Here is a 21,941-nt window from a genome sequence, read left to right as displayed (position 1 = left end):
TGGTTGAGTGTCTGCCTTTAGCTCCAGTCATGATCTCAGGGTCCTGGGATCTGGCCCTGTTTTTGGGGTCCCCTGCTCAGTGGGGAGTCTGCTGCTCCCTCTGCCCCTCCACCTACTCATGCTCTCTCTCTCTCTCTCTCAAATGAATAAATAAAATCCTTTAAAAATAATGAAATAAAATAAAGTGTAGTTACCTGTGGAAGTAGCTCTCTTCCTGGAGCAGGTTCTTTGAATTATTTTAGGCTGGTGTGAGGGGGGAAGGGGTGGTATGGGGAAGAGAATTTTAAAAACTGACCTGTGTGTTTGGACACTGAAAAGAAAACATTGCTAGCTGTTGAAAAAATATTTTAAAGTATACAGGAGGGATTATTAACAAGTATATAAAAAACTAAACAAACAAAAATAAGTATCTATAGAATAAAGTAAAATAATTCAAGAGAAAACCTATTCAGTAGTTATAAATAGATGTATAATTATAATACCCTAAGTCCTAACTATCACTTTACTAAATAAAACTTTAGGGGTGCCTAGGTGGCTCAGTGGGTTGAGCCTCTGCCTTCGGCTCAGGTCATGATCTCAGGGTGCTGAAATCAAGCCCTGCATTGGGCTCTCTGCTCTGTGGGGAGCCTGCTTCCCCCTCTCTCTCTGTCTGCCTTTCTGCCTGCTTGTGATCTCTCTCTCTCTCTGTGTCAAATAAATAAATAAAATCTTAAAAAAAAACTTTATAAAGAATGGTGGGAAAGTGAGAATAGGAAAAGTGCAGATGGCTTTTGTATGCAAGAAAGAGAGCCTCTCAGCCAGCATTTAAAAAAGACAATAGAATGTATCTATAGTAGGTAATTGAAGAAGTAGCAATACATATATATTTTGGGAGACAGAGTGGGCAAGAAACCACTGTTTTATCTTTGAAGCTTTTTAGTATTATTTGAGTTATTGAAATATGTATATGTATTATTTAATAAAAAAATAAAAATAATAAAGGAAATATTAAAGAATTTTGGTCAATTACATTTTAAGTCAATTTGAAGAAAAATATGCTTCCTGTTGTGACATATAACAGCATTAAAGACTTTTAAATCAATCTTCTAATGATTTTTTTATACTTCCAATTACTTGTACACTCTAATTAGGAAGCACAAAATTATGTGATAAGACTTATTGATGTACACAACTTGGAGCTAGGGAGCAAGCATCTGATTTGTGAGTTCCTTATTCATGATTAAAATCTCAAATTCCATTTAAACTTGTCCTTATGAGTTTAAATGGATTTTTCTTTTATATATGATAAAAAATATATAATATTTGAAAAATCCCTCTGTTTTCCCAGAGTAGAATTTATTTTTAGCCAAACACAGAGACCATAGTTGATGTTTGATAAGTTTTGTAAATGCATACATTCATATCAAGATATAGAACATTCAAATCACAAGAGAAATAGCCTTCCTGTCCAGTTAATCATTCATCCCTCCAGGGACAAACACTATTAAGATATCATCATCATAGATTAATTTTATCTGTTCTAGAATTTTAAAGTAATGAAATCATAACATATACTCTTTTGTGTATGAATTATTTTTCTTTTCCTTATTGACATATTAACCCATGTTATGGTATATAATGGTAGTTCATCTCTTTTTGTTGATGAAAATTATTTTTTTCTATGACTACACCCCAGTCTTATCCAGTCTCTTGTTGGCATTTGGATTATTTCTAGTTTCTGACTATTTTGAATAAAATCTCCATGAAAATTTGTGTCCATGTTATTTGGACATACATTTTCATTTATCAAAAGAAAATACACAGGAAAGGAAATATACCAGATTGAGAGATAGATGTATGTATGACTTTATAAGGAACTGCCAGTGTTTTTTCAAATGGTATACTCCTACCCATCAATGTATAAGAATCTCAGTTGTAGGGCACCTGGGTGGCTCATTTCACTTTAGCATCTGACTCTTGTTTTTGGCTCAAGTCACTATCTCGGAGTCAGGAGATTGAAACCGCCACCACCGCCCCCCCGCCCCTCCCCCACTCCCTACACCCCCCCACCCGGTTCATGGTCAATAGGGAATCTGCTTACGATTCTCTCTCTCTCTGCTCCTCCCACTGCTCGCTCTCTCTCCTTCTCCAAAATAAATAAATAAATCTTAAAAAAAATAATCTCAATTGTATTACTCACATCCTTGCCAAATTTGGTGATGTTGGGGTTTAGTTTAATTTTATTTTGTCTTAGCAATAAGTGTATGGTATCTCATTGATTTAATTTGCATCTCCCCAATGACTAATGAACACTTTTTATGTTTTTTTTTTTTTTTTTTGCCATTCATTTGAAGTACTTCATGAAGAATCTGGTCAAACATTTATCCATTTTTTAAAATAGTTATTATTTTTGACATTTAGGAGGGTATTTTTTTCTCAGGCCTCGTCCAGTGTCATATGTACATATTGGGAGCATTTTTTTTTTTCAATTTGTTGTTTGCCTATTCATTTTTTAAACTATGTCTTTTATGACAATGTTTATTTTGTGTAATGTCTAATAAATTATTTTTATCGTTAGTGCTTTCTTTGCTCTGTTTAAGAACTATTTGCCTACTACAAAGCGCAGAAGATAATGTCCTATGATTTCTTCTAGAAAATTTATAATTTTAGCCTTCTAGGCTATGTCTATGAGCCACCTCATATTAATGTTTTTACATTGTGTGTGATAGCGATTGAGGTTATAAATATATGGCATTCCAGAGCATTTTATAGAATCATTTGTTAAAAAATTTAAATTTATCCACAAGAATTTTGTGTTTTGCTGCTATATTAACTGTATTTTTACTGCTTTATTGAAATAGCAACATTAAAAACTATAATATTTAATATGTAAATTTGATAAGTTTTGATATACTTGCCTTTGAAAATATTACTACAATGAAGTTAATTAATGTATCTATAAGATTCACTTTCCTCATATTTGAAGTTCATTACTCTTTGCCCACTTAGTATCTCCACAGTGCCTCCCAGCAGCCATTGATCTTCTTTCTTTCACTGTAGATTAATTGGATAATTTTTAGAAATTTTTATACATATAATCATCAATGTGTATTCCACTCAGCACAGTATTATGAGATTCATGTATTTTGTTACTCATATCAGTAGTTTACTTTTTATTGCTGATAATTCTGTTTATAATTATACCATAGTTTATCAATTCACCAGCTGATATGCATTTGCAATGTTTATAGTTTTTGACAATTATAGGTAAACCTGCATTGCACATTAGTGTACAAATTGTTGCTTGGACATACTTTCCAATGAAAGAAAAACTTTCATTTTTCTTGGAAAATGAGTTGGATAGCTGGGTCATATAACAGATGTTATGTTTAATTTTTTAAAGAAATTTCCAAGTAGTTTTTGAAAGTAGTTATACCATTTTACATTCTTACCAACACTGTATGAGAATTTGTCTTAATATATATTCTTTATAGGAGCACCTGGGTGGCTGAGTAGGTTAAACCTCTGCCTTTGGCCCTGATCTCAGGGTCCTGGGATAGAACCCCTCATCAGACGCTTTGCTCATTGCAGAGTCTGCTTCTCCTCCTGCCACTGCCCTAGCTGGTGCTCTCTCTCTGACAAATAAATAAATACAATCTTAATAAAAAAAAAAATCCTTGCTTGGATTTTGACTTACATTATTTTTTATCTATTGATGAGTTTGGAAAATACTGACATCACTACAATACTGAGTCTTCTGAACCCTACATTTGGTATATTTGAACATTTATTTAGGTCTTTAATATCTCTTAAAAATGATTTGTTTCATTCAGCCTACAGGTTATGTGTCTCTTGACAGATACATACCTAAGTACTTTCATGTTATTGTAAATGGTGCTGATTTTCTATTTCAGTTACCGAATGTTAAGTGCTACTACCTGTAGAAAAATATTTGAATTCACATAATAATCTTTCATTATGCAGTCTAGGTAAACTATTTATTTCATTTCCATAGGATTTTCTACATAGATGAAAAAGGCATTGTCTAATAAAGATAGTTTTGCTTTTCCTTTCCAACCTAGGTGCCTTTATTATGCTTGCTTGCCTTATTACACTGGTTAAAACCTCTGATAGGATGAAAGTGAAGAGCTTTGCTATCTTCTTGATCTTTGGAAAAAACATTGTCAGTTTTAGATTTTTCATGGATTTCCTTTACTGAATGAGTACATTTCTTTCCCTTTCTAATTTGTTGTATTTTGTCAGTATCTATCAAGTGATTTGTCTCTTTTATCTAGCTTGCTAAAATTATTGGCAAAAAGTTGTCATACTGTTCTTTACGATATATGTATAATATATGTAATACATGTATACATATACATTTTAATATATGTAGGATGTTATAATGTTATTCCAGTAATTCCTGGTATTAGTAACTTTTGTCTTTCCTTTTTAATTCATGATCATTGTTCTAAGAAATTTATCAGTTTTATCAATCATCTTAAAGAACCTCTTTATCATTTTATTGATCTACTCTACTTTCTAGTTTTGTTTTATTTTGTTTCATTTTTCTTGGTCTGATTTCTCTTGTTTCCTTTTTTTTTTTTTTTAGATTTTATTTATTTATTTGACAGACAGAGATCACTAGCAGGCCGAAAGGCAGGTAGGAGAGGGAGTAGGATCCCTGCTGAGCAGAGAGCCTGATGTGGACTTCAATCCCAGGATCCTAAGATCTTGATCTGAGCCTAAGGCAGAGGCTTTAAGCCACTGAGCCACCCAGGCACCCCTCTTGCTTCCCTTCTTTGACTTAATCTCAATAATGTTAGATTTTGTGAAATATTTTTTCTGCATTAACTTATCTTAATGTGTTTCTCTCCTTTATTCTGTTGAAAAGTTTAGTTAAATTAATATTTGAACGTTAAATAAAATTTGCAGTTCTGGGATATATCCCACTTCTTAGACTAAAAACGTTAGTATTTTAAAATAATTTTTGTGTTTGTATTAACAACATATGATGATCTCTAGTTTTCTCCTCTTAAAATATTTCTGTGTGATTTTAGTATTAGGGTATTGCTGGTCTCATAAAATAAGCTTCTGTGGGTACCTGGGTGGCTCAGTTGGTTAAGCGACTGCCTTCAGCTGAGGTCATGATCCCAGAGTCCCAGTATGAGTTCAGCATCAGGCTCCCAACTCCATGGGTAGTCTGCTTCTCCCTCTGACCTTACCTCCTCCCATTCTCTCTCACTCTCTCAAATAAATAAGTAAAATCTTTTAAAAAAGAATAAGCTTCTGTTCTATTATTTGAAGAATTTTGTAAGACCAGTATAATTTATTCCTTAAGTGTTTATTGAATTCACCAGTGAACCAATCTGGCTTAGATTTTTTTTTTTTTTTTTTTTTTTTTTGGTATGAATGTGAGAAGGTTTTTTTATAATGAATTTAATTTCTTAGTAAATATATGGTTATTCAGCTCTCCTATTTCCTCTTGAGTCAGTTTTACTAATGTGTGTCTTTTAAGGAAAGTATCCATTTAATTAAATTGTCAAAAACTTGTGGCATAACTTTGTTCATAGTACTCCTTTATTATTCAGTTAATACCTATATGATCTGTAGTGATGCCCCCTCTTTAATATTTGCTAAGGGATGTCCCCTCATTTATTCCTGATTTGTAATTTAGAATAGTTGTTCCCTTTCTCTTTCTCTCCCCTTTATCAGGGATTTTTATCAGTGTTGTTGATCTTTTAAAAAACAGCTTGTAAAAAAAATGTTCTACTTTGTTTTCTTATTATTTTGCTGTTTTACTGTTAAAACCATGTCTTTCATTTTAAGACTCACCTTTACTATCTCCTTTATTATAGGTGCATTAGGTCATTATGTACATTTCTAACATTTACAGATGGAAGTGTAGATATGATTTTCTAAGTTCCCTCTTTTTTAATATAGCATTTAAAGCTTTGGATTTACTTCTAAGCACTGTAGAAGCTGTATGTTAACATTATGATATGTTGTCTTTAAATTATCATTCTATTCAAAATATTTTCTAATTACATCTGTCATTCCTTCATTGACTTGTGAATTATTCAGAAATGTGTTACATAATTTCAAAATATGTGGTAATGTTTTTCCATTATGTTTTTGTCATTGTCTACTGTTTAATTCTATTATGGTCAGAAAACAGGCTGCATATGAATACAATCCTTTGAAGTATATAGATTTACTTTATGGCCCAATATATGGTCCGTTTTGGTGAGTCATCCATGTGAACTTGAAAATAATATGATTTTTCAGTTTTTATTTTATAAAGTTCCATAAATCTTGATTAGATTAGTGTGTTTTGTTTAAATCATCTATATTTGTACTAATTATTTACCTGCTTTATTTATTATTTACTATTTATTATTTATTGAGGGAGGACTATTAAAATTCATAACTGAGGATCCAATCATTTCCCTTTTTAGTTTGTTAGTGTTATTTTTATTCATATAGGTGTTCTTTTATTGAGTATGTACATTTCAAGGATTGTTGTGTATTCTTGATTAATTGACCCTACATTATAATGCCCTTTTTATCTCTGGTAATAATTTATTTTTAAAATCTTTTTCTGAAAATAATGTAGCCACTCCAGATTTCTCAGAATGAGAGATTTTATGATATATTATTTTTATCATTTTGCTTTTCATCTATCTATATCTTTACAACTAAAATTTGTCTGTTTAAGAAGTAGTTAGATATTGCTTTTTACTAATATAAAAATCTGTCTTTTAATTTGTGTGTTTAGTTTATTTACTGCTTTTAATAGGATTACTTCAATATTATTGAGTGTAAAATTATTTTATTGTTTTTATATATTCTGTATTCCAACTCTTCTTAATTCTTTCACTCTTTTCTACCTTCTTTTGGATTATTCACTTTTAAGACTATTTTTTAGATCATTTTTTTTAGGTTCACAGCAAAATTGAGGGGGAAATGCAAAATTTCCCACATATTCCCTGCCCCACACATGTATAGCTTCTGCCATTATCAATATCCCCCATCAGAGCATTATATCTGTTACAACTGATAAAATCTATTGACAGATCATAATGACCTAAGGTCCATAGTTTACATTGGGGTTCATTTTTGGAGTTGTGCAGTCCATGGGTTTAGACAAATGTATAGTAACATGTATCCATCATTAAAATATATAGAGCATTTTAACTGTCCTGTTACTCGTTATTTAGCAGTCTACTTTTATCTTTTAAGTTTTACATTCTTTTTTTTTTAAGATTTTATTTATTTATTTGACAGAGAGACAGAGAACGCAAGTAGGCAGAGAGGCAGGCAGAGAGAAGGGGGAAGCAGGCTCCCTGCTGAGCAGAAAGCCCCATGTGGTGCTCAATCCCAGGACCCTGAGACCATGACCTGAGCCGAAGGCAGAGGCTTAACCCACTGAGCCACTGAGCACCCCTACTTTCTTATTTTTTAATGTTTTTTTCTAGGAATTGCTATATGCACCCTTACATTATTAAAGTACGTTTTGAATGAATATTGTGTTACTGTTTATAGTTTAAAAATTCAGAACAGAGGTCTTCCATTTACCTTGTCCATTCTTTATGCTATAGTATCAGACACTACTTCTATACACATTATAAATTCCACAGTACATTTTCATTTATTTTTTTCCCTATAGTCAGTTGTCTTTTATAAAAATAAGAGATGGGAAATAAATTTATGTTTTACACATATATTCCAATCTATCAAAAGTTATTTATGCATGTAAATCTGCATATCTTTCTGATATCGGTTATTTTGGTATTTGTTCTGGGAGTAAATTTAGTAATAGATCAGCTTGGCCCTCTAAAGATTGTTTTCAGGATTTGTTAAAGTATATGTGGACTAGTACTATTGCTAAGGCATGGAATTGTTGAGCTATCAACTCTATTTAGTGAAATCTCTCCACTCTGCTTCTGAGATGTCTACTATCTCCAAGGACGATATAACCTCCGGAATATATGCTTGTATCAAAGATTCCTGGCAGTTCTTTCTGAGCCTCAAAGATTTTCATTTAAGTATATGCAGTTTAGTATTCTGCCAAAATCTCCATGCAGACATTATACTACTTCTCTGAGCCTCTTCCTTTTTTCTGATACCCTGCCTCACAAATACCACCTACCTCAGCAGCCCTGAGCTTCAATTTCTCTTCACCAAAACAGACTACTGATACCTGTTTTGGTTCACAGCTTTGTGCCATAGTTTAGAGAGGTCAGAAGGTCAGGTTGAATTTGGAACTCACTTTGTGTTTCCCTTCTATCAAAAATTATAGCTTTCTGCTGTTTGTTGTCTAGTGAATGGAAAACACTTATAAACTTTATTTAATTTTATACGTGCTTAAATCTGGAGTAAATCAATACCTGTTACTCTGCTACAACCAATACCACCCTTCTTTTTTAAGAACCTAAACTTTTAAAGAAATAACTAAAGAGCTCCTAATAATAACACAATTAGTATATATTTACCTGGTAGGTAATCCTTCAGAGAAAGCCACCATCAAGACCAAAAGATGTAAGAAAGTGGGAGGATAGAAAATTATTTTGTCCATTTTGCTACTTTCTTTTTTCCTTTTTTTTTTTTCTTTCTTTCTTAAAGATTTATTTATGGGGTGCCTGGGTGGCTCCGTCAGTTGAGTATCTGCCTTCTGCTTAAGTCATATCTCCAGATCCTGAAATCAAGCCCTGCATCAGGTTCCCTGCTCAGTGGAAAGCATGCTTCTTTTTCCTCTGCTGCTCCCCTTGCTTGTGCACTCTCTCTCTGTCAAATAAATAAATAAAATATTTTTTTAAAAATTTAAAGATTTACTTATTTGACCTGTAATTCTGTATTTATTCTGTATTTATTTATTTCTAATGACCTGTAATTCTATTTTAATTTTAAATAGAGGCATGCACTCGTTCAGTAGTACAATGAGTAGACCAAGCCTTAAAAATCTAGAATCTAAAATTTATCAGTATATGTAGAAGAGATCAGTTATTTTTTGGTGTTCTTATAAATAGTTAAATTCATGTAAGATTGATGAATCAGGCAAGATACAACTCATTAACTGATTATGAAAGATGATAGGCAGAGAATTGCTTTTGTCCCATATTTCTCTGTCCTAGACCCTGATGCACATACATCAAAAGAAATTGCCTTCCCTGTAACATGTTTTCCTAAACTAGTTATAGTCCTTCATTGATAAATGTGTCCTTTAGCTTTGTTAATATCATCAACAAAATTGTAGCTCAAGAAAATATTCCTGGCAATCTAGTATAAATTTTGTCTCTAGTTATTATAGATTTATCTAAATTATTTAACTCCAGGAAAAAAATTTCCAATCTTCTCTCCAGGTTCTTGGAGCTAACAATCTGCCTTGACAATCCCAATATACCACCAACAACCCAGATTAAAATTATCAGTGTAAGAATTATGCTATAATGAATAAAATTTGGGTCTTTTACATGAAAAGATATACTAGTGTTCAGTATTGTGATGTTACAAGAAGGGCACTTGAATAAAGACTGAAAGACAGATCAATTACTCTGAAGATTTTTTTTTTTAAAGATTTTATTTATTTATTTGACAGAGAGAGATCACAAGTAGATAGAGAGGCAGGCAGAGAGAGAGGAGGAAGCAGGCTCCCTGCTGAGCAGAGAGCCCGATGTGGGACTCGATCCCAGGACCCCGAGATCATGACCTGAGCCGAAGGCAGCGGCTTAACCCACTGAGCCACCCAGGCGCCCACTCTGAAGATTTTTGCAAACATTTTAAGGCTCAGAAAATCATAGGTACAAATGTCAGTGAAAGAATATTCTTCTCACTTGCACATTGTGGAAATCAGTGCTGTTTATATACTAGATTTTCTTAGTCAAGTTCTAGGATACCAACAAGACTACTATCACAACTAAAAATAATTGTATTTGAATATTATTAAGAACATTTCTCAATCACATATGTCCTTCAAAATAAATTAATAAAAAGGAAAAAAAGTATTTTATAGGTGAAAATAAAGCACTAAGACCCCAATAGTAAAGATATGAAGGCAATTTTTGAAACATGAAATAATATGTGTGTGTGTGTAGTTTGTATTTAAAGGAACATCACAAATGGACATTGGGGAGGGTATGTGCTATGGTGAATGATGTGAAATGTGTAAGCCTGATAATTCACAGACCTGGACCCCTGGGGCAAATAATACATTGTTTGTTAATAAAAAAAAAAAGGAACATCGTAGAAATCCTAACAAAACTGTGGCAAAATAATAGCGTCCTAAAACAAAAAAGAGTGCTTGTGTATTTTCACTAGTACAGACTCCCAGATCTGTATGAGATGAAATAGACTGAAACGTGACAAATGCAAACACCAATCCTAAAAACAGGATGGAAGAGCTTTTGGTTTAATTTACAGATCCAGAGTAAATCTTGCTGTTTCTGTGGCTTTAATGTAAATCTAAAGCACAGAGTAAAATTATTTATTTTCCATATTGAATGAAGTACAGTTTGATATAACTTGCTGAGGTTTAAGACGTAAGGAAATAATGACTATGTCACTCTTCAGTTTTAGCTTAAAAGAATGAAAAGAGGAGGGGCGCCTCGGTGGCTCAGTCAGTTAATCCTTTTCCCTTGGCTCCCATAGATGATCCTAGGGTCTGAGGATCAAGCCCTGTGTCTGTGGGCTCACTGCTCACACTCACAGGGAGTGTGCTTCCCTCACCCTCTGCCCCTCCCCCCATGCTCTCAGCCTCTCTCTCAAATAAATAAATAAAATCTTTTTTAAAAAAATGAAAAATGGAAAGCTTACAAAAACTTACACAATCCTGTTGAAAAGTCCATATGAAAGCTTTTGGATATTTGAAATTATTTGCTAATGAATTTATTTACAAATGAATCGATTTCAAGAGTAAAATAACTTTCCAATTCACAAGAGTCATCAGGAAGTTTCCTAAATTACCTATACAACATTTAATCTAATTGGCAGATATGCTGAATATCCCCTTCTAAATTAATTTTTGGGGCACCTGGGTGCCCCAAACAATCAGTTAACCATTTGCCTTCAGCTCAGGTCATGACCCCAGGGTCGTGGAGTCCAGCCCTACAGTGGGTTCCCTGCTCGGGGAGTTTGCTGCTCCCTCTACCCACCCCTCATGCCTGTTCTCTCTCTGTCTCTGAAGTAAGTAAACAAAATCTTTGAAAAAGAGTTTGAAAAAATAATGAATTTCGTGTTTAACTTTAGTACTGCGAGCTCCTGAAGGTTTCTCAATATGTTCATTCATTCATTCATTCAGTAGGTAACTATTGAGCTCCTACTCTGTGCCACGTAGAGTCCTTCTCCCCAGGGAACTTTCAGTCAAACATGAAACAAGTTGGGAGGTTCATTTTGTCCTCATAAAGCTTTCATCCTGCCTGGAGAGGCTAATATTATAACCAAAGATTCTTGCAAAACATTTTAAATTTCAGCTTAATAGTTTCTGATAAAGAAAGTCAGTGATTCTATGAGCGTACCTGATAGGAAATCTGGAATTCTCTTTTTATCTTAATAAATATAAAACTCTTTCAAATTCACAGACATGATCTAAAACTTGTGCTTATTTAATAAGGAGCTTCTGATTAATTGCATCACTGTCATTGTTTATTTGCAAGTTCATGTTAGTTAGCAGAAGTGAAGAGCACAGAGAAATCAAACAATCTAAAGTTAAGTAGGAGAGTACTTATGAAGTGTTCGGTGTTTGCCCACTATGTGCTAGGCATCATTGAATGCTCTAAAGATGTGTAAACGCATAAGGTCATAACAGATCCCATGACAGCTAGAGTGGCTAAGGAGATGGGGGAGGGGCAAATAAAGAGATGGAATGGGTGCTTGGTTTCATTTAATTGTTCCAGGATGAGACTATCTTATGTTTACAGGCTGAGTAGAAATAATCAACAACAACAACAAAAAAGATATTGAGAATTTAGGAGAGAGATTTATATAGTTTATGGAGTATTTGTGATTTCATACAATAAAATGCAGTGCAAAAACAGAGGGCTTCTTCCTAAATGCTTATTTCTTCCATGAGTTCCTATGAGAAGCAAGCCATTTGACATAAAACAAAAACTAACCTAGGGAACACCGGGAGTGCGAGTGGTGAGGATTCCAAGCAAGAATAAACTTTATCTCAGTTTAAATACTTTTATTCTAAAGTAATATAGTAGTTACTGCTACACAATGTAAAATCTGGAAGCCCCTCCCAGGCATACTCTTAGAGTTAACTTAAGCTAATACTTGTTGCCAAACTCCCCTCCCAAACATAAACTTTGAAGTAAAAGTAACAACATAAATCAACAAGATGTTTTCCTTGAACAGTGAGTTTCAAGAAAACTCTGAGGCCACAGAATAGCAAGACACTGATTATGGAGGAGACTGGAGTACCACCTAGATCAATGGTTTTTCTCATGCAAATGAAATAGAAACAAAAGATAGCATAAATTAATGAAAGAGCACTACAGGAATCACTGGGATCCTGAATTCCAATCCCAGCTCTGCCACAGAATCTCTGTATGACCTTTGGTGAGTCACAGATATCCTAGATCTCTGTTTCCTCTTTTAAAACATGAGTGGGATTTGCTAGGAGATCACTATGGTCACTCAACATTAATGACTGGTACATGTTAGAAATTTTATTCCTTCAAGTGGATAAACTGGGTTATATCTTTCATAGGTTTGGGGATTATTAGAAATAGTGTTTACAAAAGTAGTGATCTTAGATGATAAACAGTTTAATGACATTCACCCTAAACCATGAGTCAAAGGAGATAAACATAACAACAATGTATATTTTAAATTCAATTTCACTAGCATTATAAATGGTATCTCTATACAAAACAAAGTCTTTGCCATTGGCTATAAAACATTTAAAGAAACATTACCTCAGGGCACCTGGGTGGCTCAGTGGGTTAAAGCCTCTGCCTTTGGCTCAGGTCATGATCCCAGGATCCTGGAATCGAGCCCCGCATTGGGCTCACTGCCCTGCATTGGGCTCTCTGCTCTGCGGAAAGCCTGCTTCCTCCTCTTTCTCTGTCTGCCTCTCTGCCTACTTGTGATCTCTGTCTGTCAAATAAATAAATAAAATCTTAAAAAAAAAGAGATACATTACCTCAAAAGATTTCTAATATCATAAAATAACTTGTATAATCCGTTTCCATTACTTTTAATAAACCATGATGTAAGAATTCCTCCCCCCTTAAAAATGACCAAAAATAGGCTGAATTATTTTAAAGCATCTTAAATCACATTTTTGGAAAACACGAACATAGCAGAAAGTTACATTACCATTTTTTTTAAAGATTATATTTATTTGACAGAGATCACAAGTAGGCAGAGAAGCAGAGAGAGAGAGGGAGAAGCAGGCTCTCTGGTGAGCGGAGAGTCTGATGCAGGGCTCATCCCAAGACCCTGAGATCATGACCTGAGCTGAAGGCAGAGGCTTAACCCACTGAGCCACCCAGGCACCCCTACATTAAAAATTTTTAAAGCTTAAAACATTTCACTGATCTTTTTTTTCTTTGCAACCACCTGATTTATCAGCTTAGACATAGTTCCAGGATAGTAATTTATTCAGTTATCCATTTAACAAACATTTATGAAGTGCCAATTAAAACATTTAACACTTAGACTCACCTTTCTAATTTGATTGATTTTTATGGAAATATATGTCATAGAAGATTTAAAATATGAATGGATGCTCTTGCTCTCTTGGCTGACTGATAAGAGGAATGAAAGTAATCAATTATAGAAATACAGAAATTATTTGGGAAAGTAGATGCAAAATTACCAAACTATTATTTTAAAAATATGCATATTATTGTAATTAAGATCCATTTGTCTGATACTTACAAACTTACCGCTAATTATTATAGACTCATAATTAGCACTTACAATGTCAACTCTCTCGTTAAATATGTGCATGTACTAGATTGTAAAACATCTTTAATGAAATTCAACAAATATTTATTGAACATTTATCATGTGCCTGTTAGTATTCAAAAAGACAGTGGTATAAAAATAAGACATGTGTGAATATGTATGTATATGTGCTTCAACAAGTTCACGATCTTTAAATAGGAGGGGCCAACAAAAACATTATGGTTTCAGGAAATGGATGCTCCCTCTTTGGGAGCACAATGAAGGGAGTAATTAATTCTAATGGAAGGAAATGGCGTTACAGCATTGGAGATCCTTTAGTGCCAGATCTTGAGCCATAATTACAACTTCATTGAATACAGGTGATGAGATACAAGAGTATCCTGGGAAAGGAGAATTACATATAATTACTGGGAAGAATGAAGAATATTTCTTGTTTAGGAAATTATAAGGAGCCTAATCAGACTCATGCATAGCATTTAATGTCTTATGAGAGAAAAAACTGGGGCAATAATTGGGGTCCAAATTGGAAGAACACTGAGGGCCGTATCAGATATTTTGACTATCTTATTTTAATTGAAGAGAATGTTTTCAACACTGGTTGTGATTAAGAATTATTTCCAGAGCTGCCCTGCTCTCCCCAACCAAAATCAAAGAAGTGAAAAGGAAAACCCATAAACTAATATATTTTCCAGCTCCCTAAGTTATTTTCATGCATATTAAAGTTTGAAAAACTACTGCGTGAGAGAAAGGGAGTTTTAGGTTGGCAAGCAGAAATTTATATATATATATATTTTTTTTTTCGCTTTACCTACAACCAGTAGTAGATGATGTGTATCAATAGGTAAAGGGGATCCTATTGAAAATACAAGCGTCAGAAGGTGCAATGGAGATTGAGGTCCATGAGTGTATGTTGCTAAAAAGCTTCCCAAGCAGCTTTTGAAGTAGTTTCACCACTAATTTGCAGGGAGGCTTTGAGTATATGGGAACACAGAATTTTAACACCCAGGTTTGCTAAATAACCTCAGTTCTGCATTTTATGCTTTCTGAGAATGACCTGAGATTTAGCTGGAAATTATAATTCATTTCAATTTAAAGTTAGCAAAAACCATGCAGCCACTGTTTGCCAGGCATTTAAGGTTTGGGGGTGGGTGGACTTCAGTAAAAAGATGGTTTTTAAGGACTAGAGAAAACAGACCTACAACTGACTATAATACAAAGCAGAGTTAAATAGTACTCAGTGGAAGGAGTAGTTACATACTGGGAAAAAGAAAAAGAACTTATAATTAATTCTGTCTGGTGGAAGTTGACTGGGGGTGGGGATGGCAAATGAAGGAAGCATTGCATGGGAAATTATAGCATAGAAGCTGGGTTTTGCAAGAAAAGATGAATTTCAAAAGGGGGTGCAGATGGTATTTCAGTTAAAAAAAAAAACTTAGACTCAGAAAAAGTTTGTTTTAATATTAATAATTTTGCTCCGCATTCCCAAGAGGTAATGTTTTCCGAAATTCTTGTCACATTGAAAGGCAAGTGTCTGGTTCTTTTGTACTCATGCAATTTGCAAGATAAGAAGTGCATTATTTCAAAACCCGAAGAACTAATCTTAGAAGAATGGAATAACACTGAGTACTTGACTGTGATTCTCTTTCCTTCTTTTTCTGTCTCAGTTTGCCTAGTTCAAAGAACTCTCATAGTCCCTAATGCCTTCCCACATTCTTTTCTTGGTTTTCGTTTTCTTCTTTTGAAAATCATAGAGATTTCCATAAGATGCTACCTGTCCTAAGAAGAGGGAGAGTGATAGCAATGCCGACTGTCTTAACTCCCGTTGAAACAGTATTAATAAAAGGAAAAAAAAATCAAACTTAACAACAAGGAATAGTATCAGTGAAATCCCATGAGAGACAAATTTCACCACGACATTTGAAAATGTTTTCATTGTGAATTTATGCTCAAGTGTGTCTTTTGGCCACATACTTCCAGGATTGATTTGGGCGGGGCGGGGGAGGGTTTTTTTTTTTTTTTAATCAGTATGTCCTTTCTTTCTTAGGGCTGGCAAGCAGACCAGTACCTAACAAAAGAGCTGTTAAAATGTGCCAATGTCCATATAATGAAACATAAATCATGCCCGTGCAATACCGATTATTTCAAAATTTGGGGTTGACATAAAAATCACTGATTTGTCTCAAATGTTTTAGTTCTTGAGATATTGGAAAGAAATTTAGCTATACCTTTACAAGGCTCCAGCTAAGACAACTGGGCTCCCTAACATTACATGTACCATTTAAATAAGGTCAGAGTATTAATTATAAAGAATGATTAAGTTTTACTCAGAAATGCGAAGCATTTATCAAAAGTGCACTCATGCAGTGTATCAGGTAGATTTGTACAGGAAAGATCTTAAAAGGAAAATCAAGCAGCTAGCCCAGTTAATAAATAATTTCCTTCTCTTTTTAGCAATGAAATAATATGGCATAATCAAAAGACTCTAGGTTTTGGCATCAGACGCATTTATGTAAGGATCCCACCACTACTAATAATTATGACCCGGGACAAATGACTTCATCACTCTGAGTCTCAGTTAACTTCTTCATAAAATGTGGAAAATACAAGGATTATTCTAAGCAATCAGGATAATATGAAATAGCATATAGCAATCACAAAATGGCTAGGTATTCAAGTATTTTGAATTAATAGTAAAAGAAACACAGAGTTCCATCACTTAAGCTTTTGTGATGACAAATATGCAAAGAGTAATTCCGTGACTTCATTGTGTTGAGTTTTCCCATTGATTCACACTCCAGAATGATAGAGTTTATTATTTCAAGTTATTTCCCTTATACCACAGGGTCCTCAGAGGACACTGGCAATTCTTTGGATTCTGCTGGTCCCTGTTCTGCCCACTTGATAGAATGCAGCCATTTGTCCAATAGTTCTTTCTCTAGGACTACACACAGAGTGACTGTGAACTCATGCCCTTAAAACAGCAAGCAAAATTCTCCTGAAAAGGAGTATGGTCCTGCCTAAGTATGCAGTGTGCACACAGTTTAATGACTAGTTTCCCACGTGATGAATCCTGCAATGGGGGAAAAGTTTTTCCCTCTGGGCCCTCTCCACAGCAGCCCCCTCCCCCTACTCACTTCCACTCATCCCTGCCAAAGACTCTGTGAGCCAATCACAGGGAGTTAGCAAATTACTGCTATTCTGAGCTTCTTGTCTGCAAAAGCAGACAATGTCAGAGACACTAAGATCTGGTTAGCATTATAATTTACTAGCTTTGTTGGAGGTAGAAAGATCCTGCATGCAAACACATGCAGGGTGCAAAGACTGATACCAGAAGAAAAGATAACATCGTCGACATCGTCTTGGAGCAGGAGATGGACACATATTAAATATAATACTGCTGTATACATTTATGCAGAGATGTAACAAAACAAGTAAGATAGTTTAATTACAGACTTTTACTTAGAAATACAAAACATTCTAAATATAGCTAAAAAGAGAATTCTGTATATGAACCCTATTGTTCACCAACATTCCCCCTGTATAGCAACATACAGTTATAGATATAACATACGAAGGCATATTAACTGTACATAAAATATAGACCTTTTATACAAACCCATAGAAAACCCTTTACACAAACATATATTTAATCTCTATATAAACATATGTAACTAAAATGCTGTAAAAGAAAATGACAAGATATTTTGTTAGAATGAACATTGGTTTTGTTACCACCTAGAAAGACAACACTTTGTCAAATGACTGTCTGATGCTTGTTTTTAATTACCTTCACTCTCCATAGGAGATCTCTGTTTGCAGTATCTCTACAATTCTCACTCCAAGAAGACATTTCTGCCTCCTGTTACTGACATGTAGTCCTTCTGCCCTTTCTCAGATTGTTCTTCAAAACCTGTTTCTGTGGGGGACTTTTTTGTGACTTCCTTGCTTGATGTCTTCACCCCTAATAACTTATTTTCTCCTGAAATTTCACTAAGAACATTTTCAAACCCAGAGGTTTTTAGGTGAGTACCCATTTACGCATCATCTAGATCCTACAATTAATGTTTTACTGAACTTGCTTTGTCACGGCTTCCCATCAAACCATCCCTCTATCCACCCGCCAATTAATCTCATTTTATTTGATGCATTTTAAAAAATTTGTTATTGAAGTATAGTTGACATACAATGATATATTAATTTGAAGTGTGATTAATTAATTTCATAGTGATTTGACAACTGCCTACATTATTCGATACTTGGAACTTCTTAGGGCTGCCTTCTGTAGTGAGAACTCAATATAGCATTAGGTCTTACTGAGACAGCAAAATCCCCAATGCGGAGAACTCCTCTATGATAAATTATAAAAATTATATTGTCTTTTAGAGAGACAAGTAAAATAAGTCGGCCAAAATTTACTAGGACAAGGTATTATGCAGTGTATTAAAATGCAGGCACTGGGAGGAAAGAGTTCAAGTTCCCATCCTGGTCCTGCCAGTTACAGCCTGCCTAAGCTCATGCAAATTACTACCCACTCTAGTTGTGTTTCATCATCAGGAATGAGGAATATAATAATGTTTGCCCCAGAGGGTGGATCTGAAGACGAAGTGACATGAGACATTTAAAGTATTTTACACAGTGCTTGACACAAAGTAAGTTCTCAGTAACATCAGCTGTTATTGTTGCAATTTTTAAATTAGTATATGCAAAACCAGATGATAACTGTAATGCAGTTCTGTCCAAGGATATACCTCTTACATATGCAGATTTAGTGACCTCCAAGGAATTGATTTTAATCACAGTCTGTCCACAGATAAACCTTTACTAGGTGTAATTCTTTGAGTTGATTGATAGCCGTCTGTATGATAAAATGTGATAGACAACCCAGATGTTCTATTTCGAGCAATTAAAGGCATGAGCCCCATGTAAGTGGATTCCTCACAGATATGCTGACACAAAATCAGAAAAATAATCCACATCTTCCTTTTTTTTCCGGAGCAAAATGTCAGTCTCTTAGATTTCTCTGACATCAGCAGAACATTTGCTTTGTTAACTGTTACTCCTGCTGTCAGCAGAAGCTGGAAGATGCCTTGCATGTTTTGCTTTTCGTACAAACCTGAAGACTTCACAGAGCGGGCACTTTCCCAACATGCGCATATACACAAAATAACATATTTGGTAGTTGTATTTATTTAGGAAATTATTTTTTCTTGGCTTCCCTGTCCAGTTCCTTGAGTATAGTATACAAAGGATTAATTTGTTGATGTAAATAATTTTTTTTCAGGAATAATAATCTTATTTGGCAGGGAGGAAGGATGGAGGGAAAGGGAAAGAAAGAGATTTTGTGGTCTTTATGGCTGTTTGGTAGGATGTCCAAATGTGTGTGTGTGTGTGTGTGTGTGTGTAAAATGAGGTAACTTTCCCTGCCCTTGACACTTCTTTGAACGTTCCTCTCTTCCTTCATCTTCCTCTCCCTTCTCCATTTCATTTTGCCCAGTGAAGCATGCTTACGTCAAATGAACCAGTGGATGAAAACTTTAATTTATTTGAACAGAGCAAATATCACCGCAATTAAAAGATACCTAATTTGCTTTGTGCAATGGGAAAGTACAGTCTCAAAAACAGCACTGTTTGTATTTCATTTTAGATTCTAAACATACAGACCATAACATTTTGTAAATCAGATTTTGTACATATACAATATGGAAATCTTTGTCCACTTAATGTACTTGCTTACTTGATAGTTTTGCTTCCTATAATCCTCATATACCTTAATATCTTGAAACATTAACATAATTAGCAGCACCTGGAGTTCTCCCCTCCCCCTCCCTTGGTTTGAATAATGTAGGGATATTGGCATTTGTTTATTTTCACAAAGCTCACTTAAACCACTTGATCATAAATATGGAATAGAGATGAAAATTCCACCTCTAGCACAATTGGGCATGTTTTTGTTGAATTCATCCTGTTTTACTTTTGTTTTTGTTTTTTTTAATGCATCAGTCCTCCACCCATGTTGAGTTTTTGCTATAAAGGTCAGTGCCGGTTTCAAGGGCTAGAGGAGGGGAGAAGCTTCAGTGGCTGGCTCTCTGGGTTGGCAAGGCTGTTTCTACTGCTGACTGAATCTACTTTTGCTTGTCCAGCACCATCAATCCTTTGTAACCAGGATCGGTCAATTAACTAAAAACAAAACAAAACAAAACAAAACAAAAAACAGTTAATGTCATTTGAATTCTTCATGGGAACAATGATTTTGTTCTTAAGCAGCAGGGTGTGTGTGCTAAGGGAAGGGGCACATGAAAGCAAATGTCTCCTGAATATTGCAAAACTCTTTTTTGTAATATGGCAAACTAACTTCTGTTTAATTATTTGCTGTAGTAAAAGTATGTGATAATGGGTGTGTGTGGGAGTGTGTGTATACTGCTACCGTTTTTTTTTTTTAAGATTTTATTTATTTATTAGAGAGAGAGAGAGAGAGATCACAAGTAGGCAGAGAGGCAGGCACAGAGAGAGGAGAAAGCAGGCTCCCCACAGAGCAGAGAGTCCGATGTGGGGCTCGATCCCAGGACCCCGGGATCATGACCCGAGACGAAGGCAGAGGCTTAACCCACTGAGCCACCCAGGCACCCCTATACTGCTACTTTTATAACACTTAGTACTTTCCAGTGTTTCTGGAACTATATGCCATCTTTGCCTTTGATCCCTAAAGTGAAAACATGATGCAGAGTGACAAGGAGACATTACCCAGATATCACTGACTCACTGATAAGATTCAGATGTAATAATATTTGCTGACCACATGCATAGAACAGAAATGCAAAGTTTACTTTGCTAGCACACACTCTTACTCTACCTTCTGTATCTTTAAGATCTTCAGTGGTCAGCTTGTTTATTTATATTAGTACCAAAGATTTATTTTATCTTATATTCTTATATGGAATCATGGATTCTCTCTTGCAAGGTTGAAATCTCAGGGTTTTTGCTTTTGTTTTTGTTTTTATTTTTCTCCCGGTATCTTCCTGTATGAACTTTCCACAATGATAATATTTTCTCCAGAGAATGAAATGGATCGATTACAGATAACATCCGATTTTGTCAATCACACATCTTTTCAGTTAAATTCAAAGATGTTTTTAGACACTATTTTCAGAATTATAAGTTGTTGTATGAGGGCATCATAATTTCTCACACTACAATGAGTATTAAGTCTTTAAATCATAAACTTTTATGGCAAAAAGGAAATGACAAAGAAGAAATAAATAGATTTATTTGGGGATGTTACTATAAACTGGAAACAAAAAGTGTTAGAATTATCAAAATGTTATTTTTATTCTTAAGAAGCAATGTATTTTTGCCCAAGTTTACATCTGTGTAGGAGTTCTGGTTAAAGATGGCACACTGGGTTTTTTTTTCCTCTTCCTAACTATGTAATGGTAGTAAGGATGCATAGACATACATAATCATAAGCAACCCTGAAAACAAAAATACCTCTCATTAGCACATCAGAGAGGTTGGTTCTTTAGAGCAATCTATAATTGGATGTAATTATATTGATGGAGAAACCAGAGCAGAAAGGGTTGAAACCTAAAATATGATCAGCAAAAGCAGGAACGCTTCTCCCTAGTGGGTTCTTGAAAGAAGCTCAAAGCCAGAACTACAACTGCAGAAAAAAATAAAATATTTGCCTATAGTCAAGATAATTAGTGACTGCCAATCGAATAGCAACTCCTCTCCTATGGGTGACCACAAACAGAGGAAGGGGTGTCTAGCATTTGTCCTGGGTAAACCCATAAGACTGCTTTCTGTAGAAACTACATAGTTTGCCGGGGGAAAAAATGCTGTGAGTCTTTTTGCCTAAGAGAAAAGCAAAGAAGATCAAAGTAACTTAAAGTGAACTTTACATGGAGTGGGGGTGGGGAGACAGTGGAGGATCAAAGGTGAGGCAGTGGGGCCAACTGCTCCATTCCTGATCCCGCCCTTCTTATTTTTGTGTGATAGTTGATCTGACTGCTTTTGGCATCCCCTGCCCCCTCATGATATTGCCAATACTTGTC

This window comes from Meles meles, chromosome 8, assembly GCF_922984935.1.
Source record: "Meles meles chromosome 8, mMelMel3.1 paternal haplotype, whole genome shotgun sequence".
Taxonomy (NCBI): domain Eukaryota; kingdom Metazoa; phylum Chordata; class Mammalia; order Carnivora; family Mustelidae; genus Meles; species Meles meles.
The sequence above is the reverse complement of the archived record's forward strand: the minus strand, read 5'-3'. Positions refer to the sequence as shown.